This window comes from Lichenostomus cassidix, chromosome 7 (assembly GCF_008360975.1).
Source record: "Lichenostomus cassidix isolate B80296 chromosome 7, HeHo_3.0, whole genome shotgun sequence".
In the NCBI taxonomy this organism is placed as follows: domain Eukaryota; kingdom Metazoa; phylum Chordata; class Aves; order Passeriformes; family Meliphagidae; genus Lichenostomus; species Lichenostomus cassidix.
In genome coordinates, this window is record NC_139488.1 from 33626318 (window position 1) to 33649365 (window position 23048).

Genomic DNA, 23048 nt, shown 5'->3' on the forward strand with positions numbered 1-23048 from the left:
ATTATAGCTGGAAGAAGTGGAGCCAGGGAGCAAGTGAGGCAGATTCCTTCCTGACACCAGAAATGGGGAAGAAGTGCCTTTTTAAGGATGAGACTGGTTTTCAGTTAATGACTGAGATGTACTTCAGACATTGTTTTGTTGGTTATAGTTTCAAACTTCACATTTTTCTCCAAACATAGTCATGATTCTGACATTTTTTCTATTTGGGAAGCTAAATCATACTAAGTTTCACAGGGATCTCAAATTTTCTTAGTGTGCATACGTGGAATTTTGGCAGCAATTTCCTTAAACCAAAATTATTATCTTTTTGTCCATAGGGTCCTGGAGGAGCATTCATATTGGAGCAGGGTTTTCTATTTGCAGACCTGCATCACCTCCTCCTTCCTCATCCTCATCCTCAGCCTTTCCTCCCTCTCCAGTTCTGCTTGGCACTGTGAGTAACACCTGCACCTTTGCAACTTCTCTTCCAGCACTGTTAGTGCCTAAAACATTGAATTATCTGTGTTATCAGCTACCACTCTGTGTTTTCCAGGGAAGTTTTGTGAGTCAGAAAAAGGCGTAGTTTGGTTTAAATAGTAAACCATAACTTGATGTCTGTACGGTAAAAAATTCCTTGACAAAACCTGAGAGCAGTGAAAGTGAGCACAGTCGTTGGGTTTTTGTTGGCAGTTTAATGCATAACAGTGCTTTGCATATAAGAAATCAAGGACAGTGATGGTGAAATGTTCAATGCCTAATCTACAGTAAAAATAAAATGCATAAGGATATTTCTCAAGTTTTTTTTTTTTCCTGGAACTATTTTAGTGTCCTGTTTTCATCATCGTTATAAGGAAGGTAAAAATATAAATTATAGACAGAACTTTTTATGTTGCTGTTACCTTGGTGTGAGGAAAACTGGTCTTTGAATGCTTAGAGAGCTGTTTGATCCTTTATTTTCAGTGCAAACTCCCAGTAGGTCAAAGTCTTAATGCTTTTCCTAATAATCATATATATGTTTTTATACCCTCTGAAGCAGGCAGCAATAAATGTAATTAACTGTGGTTTTAGGTGTTCTGTTTATGATGCACACTGAAGTGCTGTGCACATGAAAGGACTGAAACCATCTCCATTCTGCTGCTTTGCTTGTCAAGTGCACGTTCTTTGTGATCAGGACATAATGTAACTAGATAATGTAACATAATGTCAGGTTTCTCGAGCTCCAAATTCACTTTGCACTAATATGAAAAGATAAAATATTGTCATTTGTGTGGTACTGCACAGTTTGTACCTCCTTAAGGCAGCACTCGATAAACAAAGAGGTCGTATGAAAACTCCATGTTGATGATTCTTGCCTGTTTATTGTAACACTTATCTCAGTTAATATTGCCCTTAAACCTCCTGTATGAGCTGTGGTTGCTGATGGAAACTAAGCTTTCCAAAAGAGAAAAGAATGAGAAAGGAAAAGGAAAAAAAAAAAAAGCTGATTTTAAGTTTTGGTGGAGAAGATCTTGAGAAAATTGATCCGAAAGGTTTAACATCAGACGTCAGTTCTGAGAACTCACATTTTTAAGTCACTGTTTTCAGGCTAATGTAATGATCAGGCCTGGCTTAGCATTTTAACAGCTGCATCTTTCCTGACACAGTGGAATTATTCATAAGGCTGACGTCAGACTATGCCAAGGTAAGGAACATCAGTGGGATTAGGCCATTATGAGCCAATCTTATGCCTACTGGAAGCATAATTTTGCTATTAGTATGAAAGGTGTACAGACAGGCCTTTTGATTGCATGGAAGACATTCTGGTTTGTATTTATCATTTGGTGTGTATGTGTTCTACTTTGTGTAAATCAGACCGTTTTGTAGTGTCTATCCCTGTGACTGTGCCATGTGCCTTTAGAAATGAAACATAATATGTTGTTTTGAATGCATAATGGCATTTTGCATATTGATCTATAAGTCTGAGATTTTTACAAGTCAACATTGACTTTTCTTGTGAATTCTTTTGAATATATTAAAACACATAATTTTGTATAAGAATCCTCCTTATTTCCACATGATTAAAAAAAAAAATCTTAATTTCTTATGCATTGCTCCCCATTTTTTCTCTGCTTTTTGCCTGCCCTCTGCATGCAGGTTCTCTCTGAACAAAAAAGGGCCAACCTGGAAGGTTTCATAGGAATACCAGGAGACATATATAAGGCATGGGTAGCATTACAATAGAGAAAAAACCCGTGATGCATTATTATTGCCTGCATGACCTCCCTCTGAAGCAAAGCTCAGCCCCAACTTTGATATGATTATTGCTGAATGTGCCAAAGCAGTACTTTCTGAAATAGCCCTGGTGTCAAAGATGATGAATGGCCAATTCTGTAATGTCAGTCCCAGTGGTAACTCCAGCAGTGACACAGTCCTGGGCTGTCTGGAAACCTCGATGGGGAGAGGGACTGGGAGGGACTGCAGGAATCAGCTCCTCCTGTCTGCATGGCACAGGATGTCAAACTTCCTCAGCCTCAGTCCTGCTTCAGTCCAAAGTTGGAGCAAGTCATCCATGTAGAGTTGCTTTTACACCTGTTGTCAGGTGATGTATGTGTTTGTCAGACTCATTAGAGGCCAAATAAGTAATCAATAAAGTAGCTTTACATATATATGAAGTAGCTTTACATATGTATGTAAATCTAATAACTATAAAATAAATGTTAAAAATATATATATGTGTATGTGTATGTGTGTATGTATGTGTCTATGTGTCTGTATATATATATATGTATATATATAAAATAAGCACCAAAATATGACCAGGCTTGAACAACTGCAAAAAATTCCATTTCTGTTACTTACGTCTCTTCACGGTATTTTTAAAAAGTGTCTATGAATATTTTAAAGGAGGTTCATTTTTTTATGAATGAGTTTACATAAAGTTTAAAATCCTGCATGTCTGAGGGTAGTGTTCAGTCGTTTATCTGGGCTGTAAAGCCATGTTTTCCTTATTCAGTGGCAGCTTGTTCTCCTGCCACTGAACACTTATTTCTGCAGGGTCCCACCAGCAGCCTTGCTGCATGCCAGGAGCTAAATCCCACCAGATCATCTCTGTGCTGTGGTGGGAATTTCTGACAGAGTGAATTAGTGCTGTGCAGCACTTTGCCTGTCACAATGCACCTACCTGCAGTGCCTGTGCTGCTGCTGCTCATCAAAGGCAACTCCCATAGGGTTTAAAAGATAAGGTATTCATCTCATGGTGATGACTCACCTTCATCTTTTAAATGTGTATGTTGTCACGAAATTTCTTTTTTTAATCTACTCCGAGCTCCTGTTTACAGTTTTCTGTTCCGACGATGTCCCATTTCTTTTTTACTTCATCTAAAAAAACTCTTGTATTTCCAGAAAAACACATAGGATATGTGAAATGTATAGCACCTAGCAGGCTTCTTTTTTTAAAAAAAACCTACTTTCTCAATCTTGGCTTGATATTTACTTTGAAAATTGTTCTCTTCTGTTGTGCTTTTAAAAGAAAAAAATCAAGCCCAGTCATAAAAATCATTCATCTTTACATGCTGAATTATTTTAGCTTCAGATTTCATATGAATTGCCACATAAAACATACAATCAATTAAACATTAAATGCTTAATACAGACACATTTTCAGAAAGTTGTTTTTCTTTCACTAATTAAATCTTCCAAAGCCTCAACTTAAAATATGTACAGAAAGAGATTACATTAGCATTGGAGAACAAATACTATAATAAAGCTTTGTTTGGAGTTTAAAACCTAAAACTTTTCTGTTCCTAGGATGTTAATGAAAAGTTGCTTCTTTTCTTTTGCTTATATGTCATGTTTGCAAATCTCAGTCTGAAAAATGCCTGTTCCCTCTGCAGTTCTCCTCCCACTCTTAACCAATGCTTGAAGACCATTTTTAAACTTGTACATTCTGACTTAGAGGTTTTATTTAAAGAGTGAAAGGCTTTCAAGGATTACTTTCTCTGTAGCCAGTGGTAAATATCACATTTGAAGCCTGCCAGTCAGATATAACTTTTAATATAATATTTCAATCTTAAGCCATCATTGTTTCAAAGAACAATGTAATTTATTAGAGTAACAAACCAGGCTATAATGGCCTCAAATCAATATAATACAATTAAAGCACATAAAATATGCAGAGCACAGTGGCATTTTGGCTCTTCTAACTACTTTATTCTCGTGCTCATATGCACTGCTGTCTCAAAGCAGGGGCCCATGGGGACCATCTCGTGCTCCCCTAATTTGAAAGGGATCCTGCAAGCAGAGCACAATATTTAATGTACATGCATCAGTGTCCATCTCAGTTCCCCTGGTGGTGAATATGATGTGGAGCCTCTGCAGAACTCAAAATGCTTGAGAGAGCCATGCTTGGTCATATAAACAGAAGAAGATATTGCTATACAGTTCTTTAGAATAAATGGATTAAAAGTGGTTTGGTAGATGGGTGGGAGGAGAAATACTAAAAACAAGACAAAACCCTTTGCAAGCAATACAAAAGCAGTTTTAAGGGCTTAAAAATAAGGATAATTATTTAAAATAATGCATAACACTTCCCACTATCAAAATCCTTTGCATAAAGCAAAAGGTTCATGCACAATAGTGAAATACAGAATACCCTTATCTGATTTCAAAAGGCACTTGTAGCACCTCATGCTTTTAGACTCTGGTCTGGAGAGGTGCACAGGACCCACATTTGCTAATAAAATGCCAGCACTGAGGATCAGCCCTTTAATGAGTTTTTCCTCAGCCTTTTTTCTTTAATTCCCTCCCGATCATAAGACTTCTTTCGTTTATGCATATTATTCCTGGAGTCTGATAACTGCACTGTGGGATTTTCCAGCATGAATTGCTTTAATTCTGTCAGTTTAGCTTTGTACATATGAGATGCTAAAGCCAAAGATACAGTATTCTGTTATAAACCTACTTAAAATATCTGACAGATTTCAACTTTTGGCAATTCTTTAAAGTTTCTGGATATAAAAGAGCCTTCCATTACTTAATTTCGCCACAGATGTTTGTAATCGATGGCAAAACACTTCACAAATATATTTCTTTTTCTTTTGATACAAAGTGCATTTGAACATTTTAAAAGGAGAAGCTTCTGCCTGAGTTTCTTCTGGGAATCAAGATTGGCATATAAATTGTTCATGGCAGCTTCTAGTGGTAATCCAAAGGTTGGAGGGCAGTGTTGTATTTAATGAAAACCATACAATGGAGGCATTATGGCCATTAAATATGAAGGACCAGAGAGTACATGCTACCCAAATAACTTCTGCAGATTTGAAAAGCAAGAGCTGTTTCTCGAGATGAGTGTCTCGATTCAAGTATCTTGTTCTCACAGGTTTCTAAAGGAAAACATAAACCTCTCTTGAACTGAGCCTTATCTTGAGCTGGCCCAAAGGCTCACTCAATTGGTACAGCACGGCTGAGTCACTGTGCCTGAACTTACAGACACAAATACAATTTCCTGATGTCCCTAATGCCACAATGCAGCAGGGGACAAGGGCCCCAAAACATTACATTTTCTTTTTTTTTTTACCGAGTTAGAAATGTTTTTCGAAAGTTGTAATCTTTTGTAAAATAGGTGTTTTTCTCAGAACTGTTAGGAATGACTTCATCTAGCTTGGGTTCAGATTGGTTTACTTGCAGGAGAGGTTTTTCATTTAGTTTACTGGAGATAGAGCTTTCTCATTTCACCTTTTTCGTTAATTTGAGGCTGTGTATGTGGTCTGGCTTTGGTTCAGAGCTGCCTGACAGCTTCAGACGCTGGAAAAATTAGGAAATATGCTGCTGATGAGAAATCTTTAAAACCAAATTAAAAACTGAAAAATCATGAGCTGAAATGAATACCTATCATTTTCCTCACTGCCTAATACATTAGAGCCTCGCTGTGATAACCCAAACCTGACGTTTCAGACGCTCAAAATAAGCTCTTACCTGAAATGCTGACACTTTTCTCTCAGCAGTGGTGGGGATTTGGTGCTCAGAAGTTTGGAGCCTTTATACCAGCACACCTTATTTTGATATTTGCTGCTCTGTGAGGTTTGCTGGAGGGCAGCTTTGAACAGGATGGGTCTATATTGCATAAAGCCCAATACCACAGTGTTTGGGCCAGGGAAGGGACTTCAGGAGATCAGATTAAGCTCAGATCTCATTAAGCTCAGACCTAACGTGATCCAATAAATCAGTGATCTGACTGACACCCACCTAAAGCCACACTGATGCATCGTTTGACAGCCTCATTCAAGCCATGCTGCACACGTGTGGCTCAGCAGCAGCAGGAGAGGTGATTTGGCTCTGGGTCTGCCCTGCTCTCCACATGTTTTTGCAAACACAAATTGCTTCAGAGCTTCTGCAGAGCTGAGAGCTTTTGCAGTGTTTAGATGCAATTTGTTTATTCATTGTGTTTCTTGTCACACATGTATGCAAAGTCTCTTTTTCCACAGGCTCAAATACTTGATCCCTTCCTGTGATTGCTTTTGTGGAGTCTCTCATTACTCTGAGACCTCTGCCTGGAGTGCCTTTGCCTTGGATGGAGCTCACTAAGCCCTCCCTGCTACCTCCCTTTTGTTGCTGAGCTGAAACATGGAGTTTGTGCTTTGCTCTAACTATATAAGATAAATTTCAATCCCTCAAGTTATTTTTTTTATCTGTTCTATTCAGTTTTGTGGTTTGTTTTATTTTTGGATGTACACAGGTCTTTTTTTCAGCTTTCCTGAGGGAAGGGAGAACAAACATAGGGGCTAAGAAAATAGAAATTATTTAGGGAGTTTCCAAGCTATTTGAAGGGCAAGACCTTTCCCCGAAGTTATAGATTTTTTTAAGTCTTATTTTTGTGGCACTAAGTGTAGGGGTGCACGATTTTTAATCTTCTCACATACTTAATTGCTTATTTGCATCAGTTTATCATTGTATCACAGGGTTTATATGGACTGTCAAGTACCTTTGCATCTTGCTGGCACTTCTCTGCCTTAATGCAAACTGCATCTGACAGTCCCAGTGTGGGGAAAACCCCAATTGTTGATTAGCCAGTTATTCATGATCCCATTAATGTTACTGGATTTGCCCAATTTTATATTGTACCTTGTTTTGTAAGGGGGAAAAAAAACCCAAACAACCAAACGAAGCCCATAAAAATATCTTTTACTTTAGTAAGTTCACAATTAGAATGCCACTCTGCTTATGCTAAAATGTTAACATCTGATGGCTAAAATGTGAAAATTAATGTTTTCCCTAGCTGTGGTCTGGTTGTCAGATGTCTTTTAAAGTAGCAGAGGGTTTTCATACCCTTTATTTTGCTAGGAAAGTTCAATTTTCAGAGACAAAGTGTTGCTGAACTGTACTGCCTTTGTTTTAAGCACTGGTAAGCACAGTTTACTCCAGGGTGATGGAACAATAATTGTTCTCACTTCTCTTACTTCAATAAAATAATGACAAAAGATTATCAAGGAAACTTTAAAAAATAATTATTTCTATTTGTCTTCTTCCAGTTTGCAATATTGCAGGGCATTTCCTCTCTGAGTACGGAATTTCAAACCTCTCTTTTCTTTCCCTAAAGAAAACTAAATGCTGTCAAGGCAGCAGCATTGAGGGCAACATCATCATTTCCTATTGTGCTGCAGCCAGGTAGCACTCAGACTTCATTAAACAGCCTCTCCCAGCTTTCACCTGTAACTTTTGGCCAAATCAGAAACCTGCCTGATCTGTCCCACTGCTCATTATCTGATTTGGAGATATGGAATGCTTGAAAAGAGATTTCCCCTCTTTCTTTCTCTGTTCCCTATATTGAAATGGCTTGCTGAAATACAGGATCTGCTGGACTTGAGCCAAAAGCACTTTGAGGCCATATATTTATAATGGTTTTGTTATGAAGAATGGCATCTGGCTAATGGACCTGTACAACTGCTAGAAAAATATTGATATACATTCAAATCACAGGTCATATACAAGGGAATAAAGCCGTGAAGAATCCTGCAGAGGTTAGATTGTTGTGTTTAGGCATTTTCTTGCCATTTGTCTGTTTATTCTGTTTGCTATTTTGAAGTCTGTTTGGTAGCAGAGCAGATATGTACTATATTTTTCTGAGATCTTTTCTGTTCTCTCTTTTGCTACAAAATAAACTTCTTGCAGCTCTGTCATCCAATCCAGGCTTTCGTTAAAATGTTTTAAACCTTTTCACTTGAATTCACGTCTTCTGCCAAGGATGCTTCTGTGAAGTACATTTTTCACACTTTTTCCACTATGGCTCTTCGCAAAGATTGGGTCATTTGTGTCAACTTGTAAACAGTCTTTTGGCTTACGATTCTTTTCTGTTATTATTATGGATTAAAGTGGGTTTGGTAGCACAAGACTGTAATGTTGAAAGATAATTAGAATGTCCCAGTTTCAGGAGCATAGAAATTCTCATGTTAAGCCAGAGTGATGCTTAAAGTAGGGTTTTGACAATAACCCATACCAGATGCTTCGGAGAAAAACCCTATACAGCACAACAATATAATAGCAAAATGGGACGTTTCTCGTTATACCTATTGGCTGGGAGCTTGAATGCCTTCGAGCATAATACAGGAAATGTTTGAATTCTTATTCTACCGGCAGTTGTTCTTACATATATTTGAAAACAGGTATTAATCTTTATCCTGCCTTAGCATTACAGTATGCCAGTTTTTCTTGAGGGGCTCTTAGTGCTTTCCCCAAGTTAGAAACAATTCCGAAATAATAAGTAGGCACAAATCTCCTTTGATGATTCAAGAGATTCTTCCTTCTCTCTCATTAGGAACTATTACCTGCTTTTGGCTTCTTCACAGAGGGGCTATGGGACATCCTACTAATGCTTTTTATTTTGGAAAAGTGTCCTACAATGCAGGTTTGGTGTTGTTAGAGATGAAACTTTAATGTTATATTCTAAATTCTCGATGTGTGCTATGCATCTGTTTGCAAAATCACCTTGTTTATGTACATGAAAGTGCTGTTCATCATTAGTACATAACAAGTGCCACATAACTCATTGTACCTGCCAATAAAAATTGTAACCTGAAGGAACTAATTCAAAATCACACTGCTTTATCTGCTTTATTTGGGCATGTACTCTGCCTGGGCACATAACTAAAGCCCCAGTAGTCTGATAGAAATATCCCCAAACACAAATCTTTTTCCTTCAACTGCATTTGTTCCATTTTCCTGATAGATTGCTTTCAGTTCCTTCTAATTTTCTTTTTGTAAGTGGTACTCCAATAGCAAACCAGAAGGAGAATGTTTGGAAAATATGTCAACAAGTTGTTTTCTGTGCTCATGGCTAGGGCATTTGCTGAAGAGCCAGACACACTGATGGATCTCATCTCAAGTATATATATTCCATAATATAATATGAATAGTCACTCTGGGCTCACAAAGTGTGCAGCTACCTCAGGGATTCCTGGAGACCAAACAAGACCCAGAAACTACAATCTTCCCTCACCAGTGCCTCCCAAGAGCCACTTGGAATACAACTGAAATAGAGGCTTCTACCAATTCTATTAAAATCCAGCAGGAGGGGAGCTGGAATTCTGCAAGGAGAGGAAAAATATGTCTGCTGAAGGTATGCAAAGCAGATAGTTTTGTGGGTAGGCTGGTTGCCAGTTCAACCACTCTCACTGGACAGAGAGCAAACAAAAATGGCTATTTGTTATCAGTTTTAGTGCACAGACTGTCTGACCTATGCAGAACAAGTGTATTTGCTCTCTGTGACTTCTGACATATGGATTTTCTGATTTTCTGGAGTTTTGGAGCCACTGGACAGGATTTTTCAGGATGCCTCTCTTCCTGCCTGCCTAGGGGGTTCAGGAGCCCTTCAGAAAGTTCTGTGCTTGGAGATTCTACTCCCCTTATAGTTCAAGCTGCAGTTACTGTTGTCCTGACTGTGAGGAGAACAGAATATAATATAAGAATCTAAAACAAACTCATTGATTCCTAAAGAGATCTCCTGTGAAGGATATCTGTGATGTCTGGAGAGCTGTGCTGAGAGTCCAGAAAATACAACAAAAGCATGGAAAGAGTCCTGTTCCTTCCTACTCTGCAGATGGATTTGGCAAACACACAATTGTATGCCCACAAGGATGCAACCTGAAAAAGTTTAGAGATACAAAAAGGAATTTTCAAGGATGGAGAAAACAATTATTTTAGACACAAGTATCCCTTCTGTCACTTGGGAGATCAGTGGCTTTAGAAAACTAATCTTCATTGAGTTATAGAGCTTTTGTCCCCAGCAGATATTTGTGTCAAATGCAATCAACAAACATTAAACAGGAATTTGTATCAGTCAACAAAGAGCTCAGAGAAGAGCATAGGTTAGCAGAGAAATGAGATTCAGGGCAATGAGAACATCAGTGCATTGTATGAGGAGTGCACAGCTCCCTGTAAATAGCTATTGGAAAAGTAAAAATTGTTTAGTTTTAGAAACATGGAGTCAATTCAGGATGTTATTAAATGTAGTATGTGGAAGAGAACCTTCAGAGGGAATTACAGCATAATGTTTGAGTTTGGGTTTGAAATGCCATTCATGTGGAGATATTCTTGCCTTCAAAACTCTATGAATCTGTCTAACTCATCTAAAATGTGACATTTTCTTGTTCCTGTTCAGATACGGAAACATGCTAAAAAAAAAGGGAAAAAAGATTGAAATGCTTTTTAAAAAACATTTATTTCTATATATGGCTTTTGCAAGAAAACAAACTATAAATAATAAAAAATCCCTCAGCAGTGGTATAAATCTAGGTTTGCTGTGAGACTTAAGCTAAAAATTCATTGGTGGGCTTGAAAAGATAATAGAATGATTTCTAAATAGGAAAGTGTGTTTATTCCATTTCCAGCAAGTTTCTGATTCATAATCCTTTCTTTTTGATTCTGTTTCTTTTTTCCAAAGCTTTAAGAACACAAGAAAATCTATTGGTAGTTGAATTTTGTAATTGTCATGTCCCCTGACTAATTAGGCATGCAATATAAATGAGTACAACACAAAAGTAAATGTGTGGGAGGCTGATGAGATCATAGTTCTACTGCAGTTAGTTTGTTTAATTCTCAGTGAGTCTGAAGTTTGTGGAGCTGTCAAATAATTCTTTTATCAGGTCAAGGAGAAAAAATAAATAGCTGGGATTCATACAGAAGAAACTACATAAACAAAGTCTATCCCTGAAATTTTATGCTTCTCTTATCCACTATTTATAATTTCCAAGCTGATATTAAAGCCGGATGACTGTTGGGGAATTGGATGCTCATATTCCAGAGAAGAAATGGATCATGGCCACTGGCTGTAAGCACTTGCTCTGCTCTTCAGGCTGTCTCCAGAGAGGAAGGAAAAAATGACTGTTCGGGATGCTCAGCACTACCAAATCCAACCTCTCTGATATCCCTACAGAATAAGCACTGTTGGCCCAGGGTAAGGGATGGAGTCCATCAGCCTGAGCAAGATGGAAGTACCCTGAGAAGGAAACATTGGTGACCTGTTTCAGTGCTCAGGTGAAGTTCTGCTCTGTCCTTTGCTTGTCTGGCACCTGATGGAAACCTCAACAGTAATCTCAGCCAAATCAATGGACAGATTGCAGAGAATGGTGTTACTTACAGGGATTAATGATTAGCAGAATTTTGCCCTTAGAATTCAATTAAAGTTATTTACCAGATTGCTGTTTTCACCATCTTTCTTCACAACTAATTTCAACAAACAATGGCAATTACTTATCTGTCAAAAAGTGTGATTTTCAGAGCAGTAAATAGCAACAGTTCATGAGCCTTCCTTTGCACACCCTTAGGAATTTGTTCAGTGATGTACACGGGGAGGATGTGATCCAACCAACAGCCCTGCCGTGACTGCTGGAAGTGTGTAATGTTCACCCGTATGCTCAGGAATAATTAGTGAAATCCTGATAATTTGTGACCTACCTTGTAAAAGTGTTTTTCCTTGCCTCAGCTGAATAAGGCCTGCCTTGGTACCAAAAGCCTCTCCTAGCTAATTAAACTTGGGAAAAATCTCCTGGCCATTTAGTCACATCCACTTGATATGACACACAAGTGTAAAACTCATTTCAGTCAGCCGGGATCATGGAATCTGGGGGAAATCTTTTAAAATGAATATGTGTTTAAAGAAGTGATTAAACACTGAAATTATTCAATGAAAATTCCATATGCCAAATGGTGAGATATAATAGATATCTGATCTGTTAAAAGGAAAAACCTTTTAAACTGATCGATCTTCTGCGCAACAATTTATGTCAGTGCCTTTTAAGATGATCCCGTCTTAAATGGGTGGCTGACAAAGAAATATGTCTGATACAACTGCTACATGAATAGATTTGCAAAGTGCTAAGGCAATACATTTAAGAGGCCTCTCATGCATTTTCAGATGAGGTTAAAAATCCTGGCATCTCCTAAAAAGTGGATTCTTAAGGGTTATATTTTCTGTGCCATAATATTATGTGTCAATAGCATAGCGGCATTACAGCAAAACATAGGTTTTCCCATTCTTTTTCTCAAGACTTTGTTTCCCAATGAACTAGGCAAAAAAATATAATTAGGTTATGTTTTCAGTCTCAAAGAAAAAAAAAAAGGATATTTCAAAAAGGGACAGACTGTCTACAGCCCTTTTACAAAGCCTGGAAGCAGTACCTCGTTCTCACTCTTTCATCCAGCCCATCGTGGTCTTGTCCAAATTATCTAGTCCCTGGCTGGCCTCCAGGACTGACTGATGAAGGTTTTGTTTGCATGATTTTCTTTGGCATTCCATCATCTCTACTTGTAAAGAAGTATTAAAAGAAAAAAAAATCAGAGCTTCCCACTTTTTTGTACTTATGATAAAAAGGAGGTGGTATCATTGCCAGTTTAACAGGGGCATTTTAGTCAATAACACAGTGCAAAGTTTTGTCTCTAAAATGTATTACAGTGATGCATCCTGTGTCTCCTGCCATGCCTATCCTGTATTAGTTATTATGCAGAGCAATGTAAGATGGGAAAACAACTACAATTTTTCATCCTAATGGTTGCAGACAGTGACTGGTAAAAGGTGGGGAGCCTTGTATTACTTACTCTTCCATATTCAAGTACATATGCTACATTATATGTAGTATTCAACCAGGAAACATTTGTCCTGAAGAGGAGAGAAGAAAAGCATTTTGGGAATTTGCTTCCTTGTCTGTTTCCAGGAATAAGCACTAAAGTATGACCCTTTGTTGGGAGAAATGTTGGGCTCACAGAGACAGGAATATTTACCTAGAGATGGATCCTATGGAGGGTCTATACTTTTCCCCTATAAAACATGAGTCAAGTCAATGCTATAACTCAAAGTATATCTCTCTACTTAATGAAAAACCACATGCTGCTCACCAGTACATCTCCATCCGAGTCTGGGTGCATCATCTTTTTAAAATCAGAGAACAGTTGAGATTTAATGTGCACCAGTAAATTTCCACTCTGCTCCCTTTAGGAGAGTGCTTCTGATTCGCAGACGTCTTTATAAGCCTATAACTCTTTATTTTTAGTGTCACTATATTGCCTGTGAGACCTCATCATAGGGGTGGGCAGCTATCTAAATAAGGTGAACATGCAGGACATAAAGATGATTTTCTAATCTCAAAGTAAGACAGGCAAGAATGCAGAAATAAATAAAAACGAATGGTGAATACGAGGAAGCAATGAGGTAATATTGATTAACACAGGGTGTAGTACATCTCAGCGTGGCCACAGCCAATGAAAAACAGTCACTTCACAAAAAGAGAGGTTTGAGGGACATTCTGGAGGAGGAGTAGTTATTTTTTCTCATGTTTATCGGAAGCTCCTGCAAAGAGGGAGTGATAGTATGGGAGAAAGCATCAAAGTGCCAGCTTGACAAATGAATCCTTTAAAAATGGAGTTCAGCTGCATGATCTGGTTGGAGGTGGGGATGCAACATGGCTTTGGAGGAAGAAACAAAAAGTTTATGTTTGACATAGCAGAGAAAGCAGGAGGAGTAATGTGAGCAGGACAGGGCATTAAGAAGAGTATTCTGCTCAAGACAGGCATGTACTCATAATGCCAAAGAGGAGAGGGCTGCACAAGCTGAAAATCATGATGAAAAAAGTTTAATTTCTAGCTATTTTGATATTTATAAAACCTAGGCATAGTATGGGTGGAAAATATCTGCAAGATTTTATCAGAAAAGCTAGAAACTGATTAACTGATGGTGTCACCCACAGTGCTTGAGAGAAGAAAACTTCCCACTCAAATGAAGAGTGTATCCAGGTTAGGTATTCTGAGGCCAGAAAGTGTTATGAGTTAATAGAAAATTAGAGATGGAACATAATGTGTGGCTAATGTGGTTAATGCCAAAGGAAATCATCAGCAGCCAAAAGGAGAAGAGCCTGATTTTCCCCAGGCACACCCTAATGAATGGAAGTTGCAGTTGTCAGCTGCTGAGTGGGTTAGCACATAAAGTGATATTTAAAAGCCCAGTTTTTGCTGTTTACCACCTCGTTTGTTGTCAGATCTCTGCAGAGCTTACAGCTTTGCCCAAGCTCAGTCCCAGTGTCATGGGAAGAGGCACCAACAGTCAGAGGGGCTGAACCTGAGGGCAGGGGCTCATCGCTGTTCCCTGACCAGCTGTGGTCCCCAGGAGTCTGGAGGTGACCTTGGCTCAGCATCACTGCCCTCAGGCCACATCCTTGGCGCTGTCACATCTTGGCCAAGAATAGCAATGCAGATGGTTCAATTTAAATCCGTGGATAGGACAGATGATGCAGCACTTTGAAGTGCTAGAAACACCTTGCCAAGGTTATGAGGACTTACAGGCTGAGGGACAAGTGCCTAGATATTCCACATAGTATGGATCATGCGTGAAATTCAGATAACCTGATGGACACAGCTGTGGGAAGAGGACATTGCTCAGGAGCAAATTAATATAGAGGTTAAAGATGGCTTCTCTGATTACTAAATATACTGCCAAACGTTAGAGAGAGGCATTATAGAAATTGACATGGAAGATATTCAGTGCTGCAGAATGAAGTTAAAAATAAAGTAAAAACAATAACATTTCTCACTTTACATTAAAAAAATTATAAAGTAGGCCACCAATTTCTTCACTTTAATGAGCTCAGTTCATATTAGCCCAGAAATGGCAATGCTTTGTAGTGAGGTTATGTGAGAGAGAGGAAGCAATGCATATTTCTAGTGGTTTAACCTTGATATTTGTCTTGAAAGGAAAATGAAATACATTGCTAACTCAGGAGTATCTGTTTTAAATACAATTGAATGGCTTGGGTTGGAAGGGACCTTAAAGACCACCTAGTTCCAACCCCCAATGCCAAGTGGAGAGGTAGGACATCCTTGTTCTGAAATTCTTGTCTTGCACTTTCTTTTTCCAATACTGTATTACTTTAGACAGATGAAATATGGAAACAAAGCAGTGTCTAGATTATATCTTTTACTTTCTACATTTTTCCAAACCCCAAATTCTATTGTAGATGTGTGCTTCCATTACATGCAGATTTTTCCATCAAGAGAAGAATGCCTGATCCCACATTTAACATATTATTACACAGGCAGGCTCACTATGCAAGCTAACAGTTATATTCATGCCAATGAAAATTGATGAAAACCACAATTATTTCTATGGGAATGTTTCCACCTTGCCTTCACATGGAGATGTTACTTTGGTGCTGCACTGGGCAAGGGAAGATCTCTACCCCCAATCCCACAGCATTCCACCACTGGAACTCATCCTCTGCTCGCTGCCTTTGGAAGCTGTAATACAGAAATGTGGTTAGAAATATGGGAAAGGAATGGTTCCCAGAGTTTGGTTTGGCAATTTTAGCAGAGACCAGGCTTCTGAGTAGCCTGTGGGTCCACATGTGTGTGGTAGGTGTGCTCAGCAGGCCCCAGGATGCCAGGGAGGGAGGACAGCACATCCCCCTGTGTCTGTCCCCCTGTTGTACTGTGGATCACATCTCAGAGCTGCTTCAGCAGGAGCTCTCAGGCTCTGTCTCTCTTCAGAGGCTCAAAACCCCATGTATGAATATTTAAACAAAAGGCATTAGCAAACCTGCCTGGGAAATGTAATAAGAATCTCTTTTTTAAGAAAATACACTACCAAAATGACAGATAGCCACATTTTTCACCTCTTCCATTCTAAGTGCTCTTAGTGCTAATTTGTGAATTAAGGTTCCTAATGAAAATAGTACTTTGTGCACTAAGGATGGTATTATATTTTCTTAATCTATTTTACAGAAGCCCTTTCGTTGTTCAGGCTGTTCTCATTTAAAAGCTAAGGCTTGTTTTGTATTTCACTGCCTGTCGCCAGCTTGCTGACAAAACGAAAGGCTATGAATTTGTTAGACCCTACTTTATAATATATTCTGTTTATCATAATTCCTTTTTCATTATGGTGGTGTTATTTTCACTGCTGCACTGAAGGTGCTGTCAAAATTTCCATTATAAATACTGTTTCTGAGGGTTTGTGAGTCTAAGAGTTCTATATTAAAATCCTTTCTGGCTGAAATTTGGCATGCAAGTCTCGGCAAAGAACTGTTTTCTTTACATTCAGTTCAAATTGGCTTAGTCATCTTTTTAAAAGAAATTTGCATGTAAGTATCAAGAGCCACACATATAGTACAATCTCATATATTTAAATAACAGCAAGATAAACATATATTTACAGAAAATGTTTCTGAATTTCAATAGGTATCAGTCAACAGCACTAAATGGTGTGGAAGAAAAAAAGCCCTGATAAAATAGACCTGTTCCATAAATACACATTGACAATTTCATGACTCGTAGGTTACTACAGCAGATTTATGAGGTAATGAGTAAAGATTCTGTGTTCAATGTTTGACAGAGATGCAAAGCAGAAGTGTAGAAGTTGTAATGGAGGAATAGATATATCATCCCACCAGCACAAGGCAGCTGTTTGTGTTTGAAAGGATCCTACTGAGACAAGCAAGAACAATCTTTCAGTGACCTCTTATTTCATGAGACGTTCAAGATGCTTAGTAAGAGTTTCTCTACATTTTAATTTATAGAACCTAATTTGTCCTGTCACTTCTCTGCTTTCACTGACTTCTCGGGGATGATACACCTGTCTGATGCTTCTGCCTGCTCTAATACCTTGTTACAGGTTCTTTTTGTGGTTTAGTTCATCCACTCACCTCAACATCTCATGGTTCCTGCTTTTCCTCCTCCAAACTTCAATAATCTTACAACTGCAGAAAAAGTAAGCAGCACTTGAAAATTATAGAAGAAATATCTTTTAATTAAAAAGGTGCAAATTAAGTATATATATATAAAAAAAAAGAAAGCGTGGGATGTGCATCAGACAGCACTCAAAGAATAACAGTTCTACAAAAACGAGAAAACACAGATGTTTCTCATGCTTTGATTTCTGGCAGTGTGCACTTTTCTTAAAAGAAAATAAGGATTGAAAAGGGGTGATTTTTTCCCCCCTGTTTTGTTCTATGCCTCCCCTGCCCCAAACTGAGCCCCAAAATGTGGCACTGGGGGCACTGCAGAGCACAGCTCTGCCTTCTTTCAGTCTTTGATACCAAAAAACACCTAGAGAGGATCCTTCCGGAGCTGCGTTGGGCTAAAACCATCTGACAAAAGACTACGGAAAAGATTCCTAAATGTATGTTTGCAGCTTTTGTTTCAAAGCAGAACAGCAGTTGAAATTCCATGGAATACTGGTTTATGCAGCCTCAGTACCACTCAGTGCCACATCATGGGTTTCCTCTGAGGAGCACCTTGCGGAAGCTGTGCTCCCCACTGCCTCTCAGGGACCTCCAGAAATCTGCAGAAACCTCTTTCTGAAGCTTTGACAGTTTGAGGTTCTTGTTTTCTTTTTTCTTTCTTTTGCTTTAATAATGATCACAACTTCTGTAACTGTCTTTGGAGACTAAGGAGTTTCCATGGCTCGGAGCATATGCAATATCTTGCCTGATTAATAGCAGTAGATATCTCTGTCCATGTGTGTGAGTGTGATTTTTTTTTTTTTTTTTAAATATGGCTCATTAAAGAAAACATCCCCTGTGATTTAAGTATGCAAAAGATATTATGTTTGTTGACAGAGACAGAGGGGAATATTGTGGCAATATCTGTTAGGGCTGAGACTACTACCCATCCCTGTGGTCCAGCCCCCTCATATTCCTGTAGCCCCAGAGATGCCCAGCAGGTAGAGGGGTACAGCCCTAAGGAATGCAATAGCAGACCCTCTTTTTTGCTTGTGTGCTCACTGGAAAAGATCCAGAAACCACGGCATGACACCTTTTCAGTATTCCCAGCTGAAATACCCACAGGACCTCCTTCAGTCAAGTGATAATTCACTGGGTATGAAAAAGAGTAACTAAAACAGTCCTTCAAGCAAAAAAAAAAAAAGCAAAACAGCAAAGGTGCAAAATTGCCCATTTGCTGAGTGTTTATTTAGTGGGAAACAGTTCTATATAATGACCCAATATTGTGGAGGTGTATTTTGCTTCATGTATATACACAAATGACTGTGCTTCAGGGAAGCTCACAGGTGAAGCTTAATCTTTCCTCACAACCATTTTGTGGAATGTCTGATAGTGTAATTCATTTTTCCCTATATGTCCTAAAGTAAAAAAAAAAAAAAAAAGTAGTCAATTGCACTGTCAGCAAGGTATGCTGCTGTGGTACTCTTTTTATGGACTAGATAATAATAGAGCATTACAGAGTCTTTCAAGCTCCTTCTCCTTCAAAAGCCTTTCTTATATTAACATATTTTAGAAAAAAAAAGCAAATTCTTTCACTTTTAAAGACTACATTGTAGTATTGAGTTTTAGTGAAGAACCTGGGAGTATAAATTGAATTGTAGTGTTGCCTTTTGAATAGCAATTTATTTAATCTTTGAAAGACATTGCATGCAGGAATATAAGTAAAGGGAAAAAAAGGAGAGAGAACAAATGTGCAAATCTAAGAGTAACATTGAGGTGGATAAGTGTGGAGCAATAGTTTTTTCTCAGCAGAATATGGCAAACTTGTGGGACTGACACCATGTCAATAGAGCATTTCTATGAGTCCTTTTTTCATTTGAAAGAAAGAAATGAAAGAACTCAGATAAACACAGCGGGGACATCTCTAGGAATGAGATTCTACTGACATGTGGACTTAAATCTAAACATGTTATCATAACTTTACTCCCGTAATTGTTAAAACCCTTCCAATTTTCAGTTCCATTTATTAATGAACATTTACCCTGTTTGTTTTACTCTTGGGCCAATATTGTGATCAAGTTAAGCAGCTCTTTCTCATTCCTAGGGTTCAGTCCATGCAGCATTCAGGGAGGAGATGCTGTCCCCTCTCAGCCTTCCAGCAGTGGGGAATTGTTCCATTCCCTCACCCATGGGCATGCTTTGAACAGGACTACAATGAGCTCGTCCCTTCTTTCCAAGCACACCCTGAAAAGTTGGCTTCCTGCCACTTGTCACTCGAGAAGCAAAGGCAAGAGTGGTTGAAATTGCACAAACATCTCTATTATTGTTCAGCTTGTTTTGCCTATCCCTCTGGTGACCAGAGCTGAACAGGAACTCTTGACACAGCTGACAAAAAGCTGCAGTACACAGGAAAAATTTTTCCAAAGTTACCATTCAGGTACACTTGTGCCAACCTTAGCAACCCTGTGGACTATTATAAAAAAATATTTTCACTATTTCTGCTATTAATCATAGCAGAATGGTACCCAAAGACTAATCTGTTTTTTATTACCTATGGTTCCTTGTAGGAGGCCAGGATTTCCATTTGGATGTTCCTACAGGGAAATATCTGAGTGATGTCCAGCAGAGTGGAGAACCCAGTGGAGGGTGCAGAGGGTATCATTTCCTCTACTACAGGACAGACTTCAATAACTCTGTCCCTCTCTCCAGGCTGCCCTTTCCTTCATGGAGGTTGTTCTGCTCATCCCCATGAAGGCACAGGGCAGTGGGTTCAATGCCAGGGAGTTTAATATGGTGCAGTAAAGTCAGGGCAAAGCAAATAACCAATTTTGGATGAAAGACACAAAACCCCTCCAAGAAAAATAAACCCCAGGCTTCATTTACTCAGTCCTCATCTCCATCAATTATATATATAGCATGTTTAATATTAATTGCTGCTGTGAAAATACTAGGCTTCTCTTTCTTTATGAATCATAGAATCATAGAATCTTAGAATCATAGAATTATAGAATGGCCGGAGTTGGAAGGGACCTTAAAGATCATCTCATTCCAATCCCTCTGTCATGGACAGAGACATCTTTGACTAGGCAAGGTTTTTCAGAACCCCATCCAGTCTGATCTTGAAAACAAGACCAAAAAAATGAGCATTAAACAATCTATGCATTAAACAACCTGTGCATTGAACAACCTATTCACATATCAAAGAGGCGCAAACAAAAATTGTTCTGTATACAGATACCGTGCATCTTTAGTGGATCAAAAATCAAGGATCCAGATCTTTCTGATGGAAATTTGAAATTCAAATCAAAAAGGAACATTTCCTATGTTCCACTGCCCTTGCCTGTTAGAGCAAACTTTGATAGCACCAAACCTGAATTCAAAGCCTGAGCTCACATCCAGGCTTTTTGGCTTGAGACCATCTTTTAAAAGTAAAAATGAAGCTCCCCCCCAAAATATACAACCTCTGTTTCTGCCACATGAGTTACAGCAGGAGAGAATCCTTCCCTAATGATCCTGACCCAGAATAAGTACAAGCCTGCTTAAAACACTGCTTTCCCATTTAGGAAAATTTATGGCACCCTAAGTACTGAACATTTGGTCACAGCACTTTCACTACAGGTTGGCCTAATGAGTCTGTAATCATCATCTTTTTGTTGAGGGTTTTCATCCTGTCAGGGTTGGTCTGACATTCACCAAGGTTCTCACATTTGTTAGGGGGAGGAACCACCACAGCCAGGAGGTGCTGGAAGCAGCCATTTGGGAATGCTGGCAGGAGGGTAGGAGAAGGGACGCAGCTGGGGCTCAGCACAGCAATGGGACCCTCTGGAAGGGAGGGGTGGGCTGGTGGGAAATGTCCTTATGCCACAACAACTCATATTGCTCACACTGTCATGTGAAACTGGGTCTAATGTCTAATTTTGAAAAATACTGAAATTGAGTGAAAATTATATTGCATTTAAAGTGCAGGAAGATACGCAACTGCGTAGGAGAAAAGATATTTAAACCATTATATTCCAAGATGGTTTTCTCACAGTCCTGACTCCCCTGTACTGCTGCAAATATATTCCAAATATTTGGAAAACAGTACAGAGCTGTTGAAAGTACGTTTTGTAGAAAGGTGACCTCAAAAGTAAACCATTGCCAGAGGCAAAATCATGTTACCAGGAGCTCCTCAGGGATAGAGGTTGAATCCTTCCCTTCCTGAGTCTGGTTTTACAGCAAAGCATCTCTGTGTTTCCTACAGGAGCTGTGATTTAGACCAATGCAGGATGGCACAGTTAGTGTCCCTTGATAAGCAGGATCTCTATAAAATAGGAAATCTGTATCTCTACCCTCATGCACTGGGTGCCATTTCCAGTGGGGAGCAGAGAGCACAGACAGGGAAGGGAGTGCTCCTGCCCTGCCCTGGAAAAGCTCCAATGTGATTGTCAGATAGGGAAAAAAGACACTACTTAGTTTTAAAGACAATTGTCTCCAACCTAAATGCAGTTCACTCCAGTCCGCCATGGTGGAGAATAATCCAACAGTAAAATATTGTTAGGAAAACATTGTTTGTTGAGAAGAGTGCTTTAATAGACAGGGTGTCTTTTAAATCTAGGTTTAGTGTCTTTAAAACATTTTCTTCTTAAATATCTTTTGCCCTTATATATTTCCATTACACACCAGTAATGCTCACTAAGATGTCATGAAGTTATTTTAATGTTGTAAAGTCAACACAAATCAAACTGCTTCTTATGAAATTTGTTCAGCACAAGATCCTCAGAGAAACCGAAGTAAATTTGTTAAATGTTTCATGTCACCGAATATGATTCCTCTTTTCCCCCCACAGAAACCCCTCCTGTCAAGGAAATATCACCCAGCTGTCAACAGATGTCACATTTCATGTTGGAAAGAAAGAATGCAACCTGCAAAAAAAAAAAAAATTATCCAAATTCACACCAGCTTGAAGGAAGTAGAAGTAAAAAAATTCTGTTTCAAATAATTTCCATAAAGTTTCATGGAGGGTGGCCAGTTTCTGAATTCAGTATGCAGAGAGCACAGGACACAGGGAATCAGCTGGGTGTGGGGCTGAAGGAGCATGGTGTGAACATCCTCTCCTTTGGGCAGCCCTGGGATTTTACCAAGCAGCACCCAAAGGCTGCATGGTGACTATAATCAGGGAATTATTTAGGTTGGAAAAGATGTCTAAGATCATCAAGACCAGCCATTAACCCTGCCAAGCCCACCACTGAACCATGTCCCCAAGTGCCACATTGATGTGTCTTTTAAAATTTTTATTTTCTTCTGAAGCCTGAGTGAGACTAAAACTCAAGATATACAGGATTAGAGACTAGAAATTTGGAGGATAAATAGGAGCTTTAGGCTACCAGCTTTAAAAGAACTCAAGGCATCTAAGAAGTTGCTGGGGATCAGCTCCTGTGTGAACATGTGGGGAGGGAACTGAGGGCTGAGCAAGCCACAGTGAGAGATAGGAGATACCTGAGAGAGTGCCAAACCCTTAACTGGGATGTACAACACCCCTGGGAAGGAGATGATAATATTCCCATTTTTACAGATGGACAAATATTTTAGGTGTGACTTTTTTCATTTGCTCACAATATTAATTTTAAGAAGAAGAAAAGCAGAATGAACTGCTGTGGCTGCCCTGCTAGAACAGAAAACAAATAAATACCTCTGTGAAAACAACTTGCAAAGAGAGCACAGCATTTGCCATTTCTGGGTTTTGGTTCCAGAGGTGACTTCCTCAATGGCAGCAATATATCCTGGGAGCTCCAGTGCTGAAGGTAAGGAAGGTAGTCAGCATGTTAGGAATTTACAGCTTCTTGTTTCCATTTATGTCCTGTAATATCCTGCTCCAGCCTGGTCTGTGGCCCCAGTGGTTTACCTTTTGGGGTCATT

At 39.0% G+C, this 23048-nt stretch overlaps 1 long non-coding RNA gene across 2 annotated transcripts in view; it reads left to right on the plus strand.

The window, feature by feature from the left end:
- The window catches only part of LOC146434930 (uncharacterized), a 164493-nt gene that overhangs the window by 43213 nt on the left and 98232 nt on the right, over nucleotides 1–23048 (plus strand). Inside the window, exon 2 of one of the 2 annotated variants that reach the window (XR_014853313.1) lies at nucleotides 318–433. The exons of the other annotated variant lie outside the window; for it this stretch is intronic. This is a non-coding gene — a long non-coding RNA (uncharacterized LOC146434930). The remainder of the gene's footprint in view (nucleotides 1–317; nucleotides 434–23048) is intronic. 2 annotated transcript variants of the gene reach the window in all.